Consider the following 11,069-nt stretch of genomic DNA (forward strand, 5'->3'; position numbering starts at 1 on the left):
AAACAAATCGCTCTTAGTCACGATACATCTGGCACTGCCGGCGGGCTTACCTGGCCTGCATACTTGCTTTTTCCCGGCGAGCTCAGCGTTGCCGTGAGCGCTAAATATTAACGTTATTTATCGTTTTATTTTTATAGGAAACAAGACCGATTTGCAGAGTCGCCGAACACGGGGGCACACTGGATGAGGCAAGAAGTATCGTTAGGAAAACTGGAAGCTAACCAGCAGCAAGAGCGCGAACAACGTAAGCCTCAGGTGAGCAGGTGCGCGGCAGGCGGAGTTTTAATGCCTGCAGCTTGAGAAGGCGTGCACGGAAATATTTATTAGACTAAAAAAGAGGTTGAGCTGATGTGTTAATGCTTCAGAGAAGTGATGTTTTTATATTCTAGAGAATTATAAATATTCTTTCAAAAATAGGCTGGAAAGAACAGAAACTTTACATAGCCACTTATTTACCGTCTAGTATTTTAGTGAGTGCTTGCAGTGCGAGGAACTGATGCATCTGGCTTTACATTTTGAAAGATATAGATCAGTGTGTGTGTGTGTGTGCATGAAACTTCCAGTCATCTCAGAGGTCTTGGGTGCTGGCTTGGCAGCCTCTGTTAGTCTAACTGCAGCGCTGGCCAAAAGCCAGACTCGATGCACAAACGCTGATGCGCGTGTGTGTGTGTGTGTTAGATGATAGATCCTGCAGTCCCTGCACAAGTACCATGCTGGCTGCACGTCGTGGAAGTGCCGGAGGGGCGGCGTGGAGGACATGAGCAGCGGAAGCTAAAGCGCATGAACCTTCACGTTCCCTGAAAACCAGTTCATCGCCCCGTAGCGACCCACCAGAACACAGGCGTGGCGGAAGCCGGCCGCAGCTCCTGCAGCCACTTCTGCATTCGGGGCGGCTACAGAACTCCTGCTGTTTTGTGTTTAATTGCAGATCACCACAGCTCAAGATCGACCACGTAACCCCCTTCGTGAAAGGCTTCAGAGACAATTACGACTGGTAAAGTGCGTTTCGTTACTGCTGCAGAAAGGCGGCGAGCGACCCCCGCAAACAAAACCGCGGACGCCGTTAGCACCAACAGAGCGGGCCTGAGCCCCCAAAAAGCAGTTCTTTACGTTGAGAGTCTGAAAACCTTTAGTTTAAGCGATAGCATAAAATTGAACATTGTCCAGTTTTGTTTTCCATTGCTTTCCGCCACCAGGCAATGCTTACCAGAAATCTAGTGTGGAGAGTGAGGCATTATTGGATAAATCGGGAATATATAAGTTAACACACACAAGTAATGCATTACCTAAAATGATGCATTCATACCAAATTCAAGATCAGGCCCACAAATTAATATTATTACAGTTGTTTAGTTTCAGTAATGTTTTTAAATATTTAATAATAAAGAAAAATGCTTTAAAGTATTTTCCATTTGCTAGTTTAACTAATATGTGTGTGTATATATTAGTATACACACACACACACACACATATATATGTATGTGTCTGTGTATAAAATTGCATTTTACATTTTTAATACTATTTCCCATTTAGTGAAGACCTTTAGCCTATACTTGTGTGTATATGTGTGTGTGTGTGTATATATATGTATGTATGTATATGTATATATATATATATATATGTATATATATATATATATATATATATATATATATATATATATATATATATATGTGTATGTATATATATATATGTATGTATATATATATATATATATATATATATGTATGTGTATGACAGATGTATATAGATTAATTGATTGCTAGATAGACAGATCAAAATATACCTATTGGATAATTTTACAATAAATTACCGTTTTGTAGTCTCCGCTTTAAACGCATTTATTCAATGTGTTACTTGGCGTTTCAATTAGCTCCGTCTTCTCCCCGCTGCGCATCGATTGATCTGATCCCGATCTCTCGTTTCCCTCTCGTTCTCTCTCAGGATGTACACGGCTCCAGAGAAGCGACAGACTGGCGCCCTCTCCCCACCGATTCTCCGCGGTCGCACCAGATTGTCCCCGGCGCCCGCTATGCGATGCAGCCCTTCTTCCAAGACCAGTTCGTAAACAACCTGCCGCCAGAACCACGCTTCTACGCCAGCGAAGCGCGCCGTGCCGCGAGACCAACGGCCTGCTCTCCTCCTCAAGCGAAGACTTCGGCCGGCGGCTCGGCCTCGGCTCAGCGCTGGTTCGTGGGGCCCGCCCAGCAAGCGGGGCGTCCGGCAAACTGGACCTGTCCTCGACAGCGAGTACTCGGCCTCCAGCCTCCTGCCCGACGGCATCAAGCGCGCTTCGCTGCAGAGCCCGCACGCTCGGCTACTACCTCCCGACTCGGCCTTCGCCGCCGATGGCGGCGGCTGGAGCAGCAGGAGCTCGTACTTCAGAGGAAGATGACCACCGGCCTGCCCTGGTCTCCCGGCCGGAGTCCTCCGGCGTACACCCGACGACCTGCTGTCCTCTAAAGACAAGCTGCAGGGCGAGAGCTCGCGGCGGCCCCCTGGCTGGCAGCACCGGCCCTGGATGGAGGCCCCGCCGGTGCTGAAGGCCGTGGACTCGGGGGACACCGGCGGATACTCGATGGCGTGTAAAAGGCGACGTGTTTCTCCCGGAGGCTCCAGTACAGACGCTTCACCTACTATAAAGTGCGAGGACTTGAGCTCTGAGGAGTACAACAAAGAGAGCCATAAAGCCATGAGTTATTACGCTTTCTACACCAGCCCTTAAGAACTGCTTATTCGGGTCAACTCTCTCTCTCTCTCTCTCTCTCTCTTTATTTTGTTTGAAGTGATCTGCCCATGTTGTGTTTTTAATCTTTTAATCTGCAAGTGCCAAAGCTTTCGTGCTCCCGGTTGTGCTTGTTCATTTTTTTTTTTACATTTTTTTTGCTCTTTTGTGAAATATGCTTCATTTTAATGTTTTTTTTTGCTTTGGATTCTTTTTAAAGCATGCCCTTAATTGCTTTTAATCCTATTTTTCTATGAAGCCCGATGTGATTTTTCCTTTTATTTAAGATCCCTCTGTTGTACAGTATTTGTGCACTTTAGATTGTGATGTATCTTGTACAAATGTTCTCATGGCACTGTTATGAAAGGTGAAATAAAATGTGCTTTTCATACATTCTTTGTCTTTATTTGAACCGTTGTATTTTTATTATAATAATTATAATTATTAAAATCTAACGTAAAACTACGCTTATCCATGAACCCGTTCATTACAATGAAATTCGTTAATTTGATATTTTACTTGATGTCGTTCATTTTTTAACTAAAAGCTTTTGCACGCAAAAAAACGTTTTTTTTTTTATTTCAACGTCTTGAAAGCGTTTAAGAATTATCCGCAAGTTGCGCGATTGTTTTTAGAATCGAGTTTTCTTTTGATGATATTCTAATAATTCTAAATTCTTCTTACTCTTTTTAAGCGTTGCACTGAACAATCGTCTGTAATAATAATTCTTCGAGGATCCGTTCGTTTAGTTTCTCGTTCTCCAGAAACCGCAGACGCACCGTTAAGTCTCTATTTGTCGCGTTTCTTTATTTTGAACGCGTTCTGTCGAGCAGGAGTTTGTCGCCTATATATTCAGCATCTTTTCCCGGAGTTATTTCGGATCATACAAACGCGTTTCTGGGTGAATGTGACAGAGGAAGTGCGTGCAGTTCCTCATTTGCTCTCTTTGCGTTTTATGCCACTATTTTCTGCGCTTTAGATGAAAGTGACACAAATACATGTTCCCTCTCAAGCCCTGCCGAACGCATCTCGAGTGACCGCTCGACTGTACTCCCAGCGCAGATCAACACTTGAGAGCCTGGAGGCATAGCTGTATCAATGCTCAAACAATAAACGGCTCGAAATGACGCGTTTTACGCATGCCAAAAATCATGTTATTAAGATCACCTTTCATAAAGATACGGCCTACATGAAATACAGCATGCATATATTAAAACGCATTTTTTTTTTACTAGTAATATGCACTGCTTGGAATTATTTGGACCACTTTAAAGGGAATTTTCTCTTTTTTATTTCCTGCACCTCAGACGCCGGATATTCAAACACTTGCATCTCTGCCAAATATTCTCCTATTGTCCAAAAAAACAAAACAAAACCCACACATCACTGGGACGCTCGTTTCTTCAGCTTTCAGACAATTCAGATAATATGCCCCTTATGAGCTGTTTTGTGGGGCGCGTTTATGCTTCTTTTTATTACACGATCTATGCGCTTTTTAAGAACCCCAAGAAAACGCCAAGCGCTTATTAAAATGAACGCTTTACTCAAGCTGATGTTGTTTTGAAGACTTCGCTTTTAAAAGCGCGGCTGACTAACGTTTAACTGTATCTTTAAAGAGCATTTTGAACACGTGCAATTTTCTTAATTGAGGAGGCAAGCGACTTCCTTCCTGCCGCCTTTTTCGGAAGAAGCTCAATGAAAGTGTGAATGTTACGCATCAAATATGAGACGCTGGTCGCGATGATAAACTTCTTAAGCAACATGCACGAGGCTGGGCCCATATTTGGCATCTTTAATGAGAATTGGACCCTCTCGGAGCTCTGTTCTGTCTGTCAGCTCACAATCTTTCCTCATCAGCGAATCCCTCTTGAATTCATTTCAATGCCCCGGTATTTTTAAGTCTAATGAATTCTGTTGTCAGACTTCTTGACAGAAAGCGAAGACTCCGACTAACTCAATTAACACCTTCTAATGATGCTGAGCTCCTGATGGCGCTGAGATCATCTGCCCTGGGCGGGGTACTGATGGGGGTAGCGGGGCTAAAAATGTTCCGTGCTCCTTCATCAACCGTGTCAGCGAATCCCAGACCGGATCACCGATCCGCCGCGCGCAGCGTGCACCAACTCCTGCCGGTGACGAGCATCTGCGCGGAGGCGCGCGCCTGGCTGCTGCCGATGCGCGCTCACGGGCGGTTTCTGACTCCGAGGTCGCGAGCCTCAGAAGAGTCGTTTTCTCTTAATGCTTTTCACTCGCGCCTCACGCGTTTTAGCTCTCTGCTTGCACGCCGTTGGTGACGTGAATGTGCGCTGCTTTCATTTATTTTACGCAGAAGCCACTATAAAGGCGAGCTTATGGTTTCCGCCGCTCAACAAAACATAAAAGGTAACTGCGACCTTTTATCTCGCGATTCTAATTTAAAAAAAAAAATACAATTGATATAAAGTCAGAAAAACAATTATGACCAATGTCCGAATTGTGAGATATAAACTCAAGATGAAAAAACAGCTTAGCAGTTAGTGAATCGACAAATCTCGTAGATGTTTTACTTTTGATTTGAAGCCGTTTCATAAGTCAACGACTTTTTGCAACAGTTGGGATTCAGTTTACGGCACTTTACGTTCATTCCTAAGGAGTGTCGCGCAACTAACGGACAGGAAGGCTGTAATGTGATTGTGGCACACGTGATCTATGTTGACAGTTACCTTTTTTCCAACAACAGGCCTAAGAAGTATTACCAATAAACTCCTATAGTAAGACATAGGCTATTATTTTAATTTATTATCATAAACAAGCTGGTTTGAAGTAGCTTTGCCGGTTTCATTTATTTACAGATAGTGGCTAATAAACCGGAAATCTGGCACATTCGTGTTACGTTAGCGTGCAAAAGAAGATGGATATGTCCGAGCACTCCTGAAACATGACAAAAACAACTTCACTGTTGCACATTTAAAAAGTACAGCTATTATCCTTCATAAAAACAGACCAAAAATATTGCTGTATTTCCCCAACATCAAACACCACTAACTAGGATAGATGGCAAATCATGGCTCACGCTTCTTAAACAAAAGCCCGTAGGCCTCAAGTATGTTTTGTCTCTTTCAAACATTTAATCAAACTATGCTCGTTAGCAAACAAAAGTGCAGGTGATGCCAGTGAGCATTTACTTTATAGGCCACAGGTTTTCCAGCAGAGATCTGGCAGCTGATAATGTAGATATGAAATGTTATTGGCATGCTTTGTTTTTTCCCCTAAGTTTCCTCCTTGCGTCGTGGCGCTTTGAGATTGAACTGGAGGATGTCTGATCTTGTCTTGTTCGTTTAGCTAATGGATCACATGCACACATGACCCCGAGCTTTGGGAGGACAGGAACCGTACTCTTACAACGAGTCAATCGACTGCGACACCGACACGCATTAATTCAGGAACTGCACTAATCAATAGACACTTCACCTGCGCTCTGCATGTCGAGAGTCACAGCATGTAAACGAGGAGAGAAAAACACGACCCGTCTGATCCCGGGCCATCAGACACCTGAAGGGATTCCCGAAGAGGAAGTGATCCGGATTCACTGCAAACCGCTTTTATCCTGCGTTGGCTTTGGGTTTCAACCTGTCCTACATGCCACGAGTACGGCAGGAGCTCAGAGAAACACCGTGATCGCCGTTTAAAAGTAAGAGAATGTCGGCGTTAGGTACATTTTTTAAAAGTCATTTCTGGCTACGTTCAGCATACTAGCACATAGTATTCAAACGTTCTTTATGCAGGACACTTGTCAAAAAACGCAGTATACAACCTGAGATCACTGCACCACTGTATCCCACAATGCAATGCACCCCGTGCAATATATTATTACCAGTATGACATTTTTATTATATCTAATCATTATTGACTCATCCCATTTGATTTTGTAATTTATATCAGCGTTGTCTCAGGCAAAGCGCAGTTGATCGCCCTTGATCCATTCATTCTGTCTAATAAAATAATGTCACCGTGGGACTGCAGCAGCTTTCTCTTTGCACTGATAAGTCTTCATCACATTTTGCAGTCGGTTTTAGAGTCAACGTGACCTCTATAATAAAAGAAGCAAAAGATAAAAAAACCTCTAAAACAAATGTCACTTCTTGCGGCAAAACAGAATTTTTTTATATATATATATATATATATAAATATACTGTATAATGAATCAAATAAATGCAGGCTTCACGAGCAGAAAATACTTCGAAAAACATAAAAATCTAATTTGGTTCACGAATTAAATGAACTATAAAAGGTAATCAAACGAGGACAGTCTCTGTTTTTGGGTTACTATCTCTTTAAGGCCTTCAAACATCAGTAACAGACAGTGAAACAGTCCTCTAACACGGACGGAGTGAATGGACATAGCTTCAGGAGGAGGTGTGGGGAATGAGAAAGAACTGAGATCAGGCTGTTCTCAGATTCTTCTGACTCTTTAGGCTGATTTGAGGAGGTCAGGTCTGTTGTGTTGGGTCGTGATCACACAGAGTGTCCAGCTGTATCCTGGCCCGTGTGTGTGTGTGTGTGTGTGTGTGTATGGTCTGGGTCAGTAGTGCGTGAATAACAGTGTTGGGGCCTGAAACTGTCCCCTGCTCAGACCTGCACTTAACACTGAATTGATTTCAGACACCCCTTGCCGTCCTGGGAGGGTCCGGGCTTTACTGCTGGAGAACAACCTCAACACACACACACACACACACACACTGTAAAATCAAACTTCTGCATAAGACTGAACCCACTAGCACTGATTTAGAAGAACAAAACACTGGCTACGTTCAGGATACTAGCACACAGTATGCAAACGAAAAAACACACAATATACGACCAGAGAGCACTACACTACTCTATCCCACAATGCAATGCACCCTATACAACCTTTTATTACCAGTATATTTTTATTATATCGAATCATTATTGAATCATTCTATTTGACCTTTATTCACCCTCTTCTCATTGATTTAAAACACAAATTAAGATATTTTCGATGAGACCAGACAGTTAGTCCAGATAACCCAAAGATCCTAAAGTAATGAGTTCATATGCATCGAGCATTCAACTGGTCAAGTCTTGCGAAGAAATATGAACACTTTATACGATGGACAGATTTAATTCAGAAGTGTGTTATTTTAAGTTACGACACAGTGCACCAAATATGACCTGTTCTTTAAATAAAGCAACAGTATTTCTTCACAGGGCTTCAATGAAATGCACTCATTCAAATGGGTTCTTTTTGAATCTTTAAAGTTTTGGTTGCAAAAAAAAAGGGACAGGTTTCATTAAAAAAACAAAAGTCTGAAAGCATTGTACTGTAATCTGGATAAGCAATGCAAGCTTCTGGCATGATCTAATTTGCTGAATTAAAAAAAGCTCATTTGGAGGTCATGTGACACCAAAACAGCATATGGCTTCTTTGATGCATAATGGGCACAGATTCACACAGGTCCACTGTTCACTGTACAGTAACCGGCGTGCTAACGGTCCACTACTTCATCAGTTCTGGGTCAGGATGGTGGGTCGGGACCAGCGCCCCCTGTGGCTCTCCCCAGAGACACACGGAGCACTAAAGCTTCCAACACGACCGCAAACAAGTTCCAGTGAAGTGTGTGTGTGTGTGTGTGTGTGTGTGTACAGGGAGCGTGTTGTCCGTAGCCGGCGGGCTGGAAAGTCGCGGTGGCTGAAATCAATGCACTGGCACTTTGAGGAGCGTCCGACAGATTTAGGATGTCCCTGTAGGGTCCAAACCGCTGGAAAAAAAGAAAAACAACATCCCTCCATCCCTCCAGAGCCCCAGGGAAAGAGGGATGCTATCTCTCCATCACCCCGGGGAACAAATGAAACACACTTGATAACCTCCATCCTGAATCACCCGCTCCACACACACACATTTGTTCATTGGCTTTCATTGCTTTAACGCTGAAATGATGATGATATATTACTACAACCTGTTCTGCATTTTCTGCTACTTCTCAAATAAATGAATGTCAATTAAAGATTGCAGCGTAAACTATTTCATATTGAAAAACACAGCTATGCAGGGAATAATAACATCGACCAATCAGAAGCAAGCATTTCAAAGCACCACAAATAATATGAATAAATCGTTGTTTTAGTCATCGGTTATATCTTTATATTAAATAATACATATATACCGTTTAAAGGACTGGGCTCAGTGAGATTTTTGAATGTATTTAATTGTATTAGTCTCTTCTGCTCACCAGGGATGCATTTATTTCATCAAAAGTAAGCAAAAAAAATTACAATTGTAAAATATTAACATTTCAAATAGCTTTTGTATGTAAATGTATTATAATTTCTGTGAAGCACAACTAAATTTTCAGCGTCACACGATTCTTCAGAAATCATAATAATATACTGATTTATCAAGTAGAGAGAAATATTTCTGATTATTATCATGTTTAAAACATGGCCAAAGTTTTTGAGGAAACTGTGATACATTGATTTTTTTTTTACAGGATTCACAGATGAAAAAAACTGCATTAATTTGGTCATAGAAATAATTAGCCACATTATAAATGTCTTCACTGGCGCTTTTGATAAGAATGAATGCATCTTTAATGAATAACTAAACTTTTGAATGCTAGTGTAACCGAGAGGCATTTTTAATATGCTAAAATATATATAAAGCATCATGCCAACAGTGTGATCAAACGCCTCTTGGAGCAGATGGCGGCTCCTCTGGAGCTGAACTGTTGACCCCGTTGGCCCCAGTTATGACAGACCCACCGGAGAAACAGAGGAAGCATCGGTTCATAGTGATCTGTGGGAGTTCATCTATCTCAGGAGAGCTTAATCTCATGAGTGTTGGAGGTGTGATGTGCTGGATAAAAGCTAAAGGCTTGCTGGTTCGGTCTCCACTAGGACCACCGCCGCTGTGTCTCCGCGCGAGGCACTTAACCTCAGCTTACTCCGGACTAGAGGGACTAAACCTGTGCGCAGGTCGACCATAAAAGCATTCAAGTAATTACAAAAATACAATGTACCATTCCAAATGTGTGGATCTTGAAAGGAACTTGATGTAAATGATGTTTCCACACCAGAACCAGTGTTTGTGACTTGATATGCCATAGAGCAGCGACATTAATTTATGATGGGGTCAGTCTCCATGGAGAAACCTGGGGTTAAGTGTCTTGATAACAGACACAATGGAGATAACTTATAGGTCAGTCCTCGGAGGAATCAAACCAGCAACCCACCAGATAGCGGCTCCGAGCTCTGACCACAACGCTAAACCACACCAGACCACAAATCCTTCAGACTGATAAAAACACAGAGCTTGATAAAACTCATCCAAACTCAAAACTAGCAAACACTCCCAGGATAAATGCTGCTTAAAGGGTTGAATCGCCGCTTTGCCATCCTCTTGTTGTTCCAAACTGTCCTCCAAGATCCACCGTCTTCACAGAAACACAAAAGGAGCTGTTGCACTCCATTCAGTGACTGCGCAAAATATTAAAGGCCTACAAAGCTCTTCAGAAAAGAAAGGGAAAGCACTGACTTTATCATACCTGATTACCACCGTCCTATTTCACCGTATGACAAAGACCAATGTCCTGTTGCAGAAGAAATCAATAACTATGATGCCCGTTATTCCTTTAAGGCTCGGTCTTTTTTGGTGTTTCGAACGGTTCGACACGTGAATGTCTGAAGCCTCTGGCAGTGAAGCGTTTTAGACTCCGTTGCATCATTGTGGTGACTAGCAACTCGCATCCAGACAAATTTCTGACAGCAGCTCTGTATGACACATAAATAATAGCCAAAAACGATGTTTTTCAGTGCAACGCAACAATAGCGGTCCTTGTTGACAATGAAATGTGTTATTCCACAAGCTTGGCGCGAACGAAATGCATGCATTCAGAAGAACACGGAAATTTTTGCGCATGTAGAAGAATATGAAGTGCATGCGTTTAAGAGAATATCAATATTAATACATTTAGGACAATATCGAAGTGCATGCGTTTAGGAGAACAGTGAAAGCTAGTCCAAAACACAGACACTTTCTAAAGATTTTTTTGTAAACTATTAATAGAAAGATGGAAATCAAAGCAAAGGATAAGTTATGGAAATTTGTTCCCTTTTATGCTCCATTAGAAGCATCACATCTGTGCATGAAAGGTGCGCTCAGGTAAAGAAATGCGAAGTCTGGATCTGACAAACCCGTACACACACCTCTGGTACTCGGCGTGCGTTAAAGGATCTGAACAGAACTACAATCGAGGTGTAATTAACTGGTGAGAGCGTCTGTGCTATCCGTGTTGTGTGGTGTGACTTGCCTTTTGGGAAAAGAACTATTTCAAGACCGAACCCCCTG

The 11,069-nt window shown here is 42.4% G+C and overlaps 1 pseudogene; it reads left to right on the forward strand.

Annotated features, from left to right (window-relative positions):
* The first annotated feature begins 137 nt into the window (after positions 1-137).
* On the forward strand, positions 138-3,116 carry LOC122335123 (annotated as a pseudogene).
* The last annotated feature ends 7,953 nt before the right edge of the window (positions 3,117-11,069 follow it).

This window comes from Puntigrus tetrazona, unplaced genomic scaffold (assembly GCF_018831695.1).
Source record: "Puntigrus tetrazona isolate hp1 unplaced genomic scaffold, ASM1883169v1 S000000745, whole genome shotgun sequence".
NCBI classification, from domain to species: Eukaryota; Metazoa; Chordata; class Actinopteri; order Cypriniformes; family Cyprinidae; genus Puntigrus; species Puntigrus tetrazona.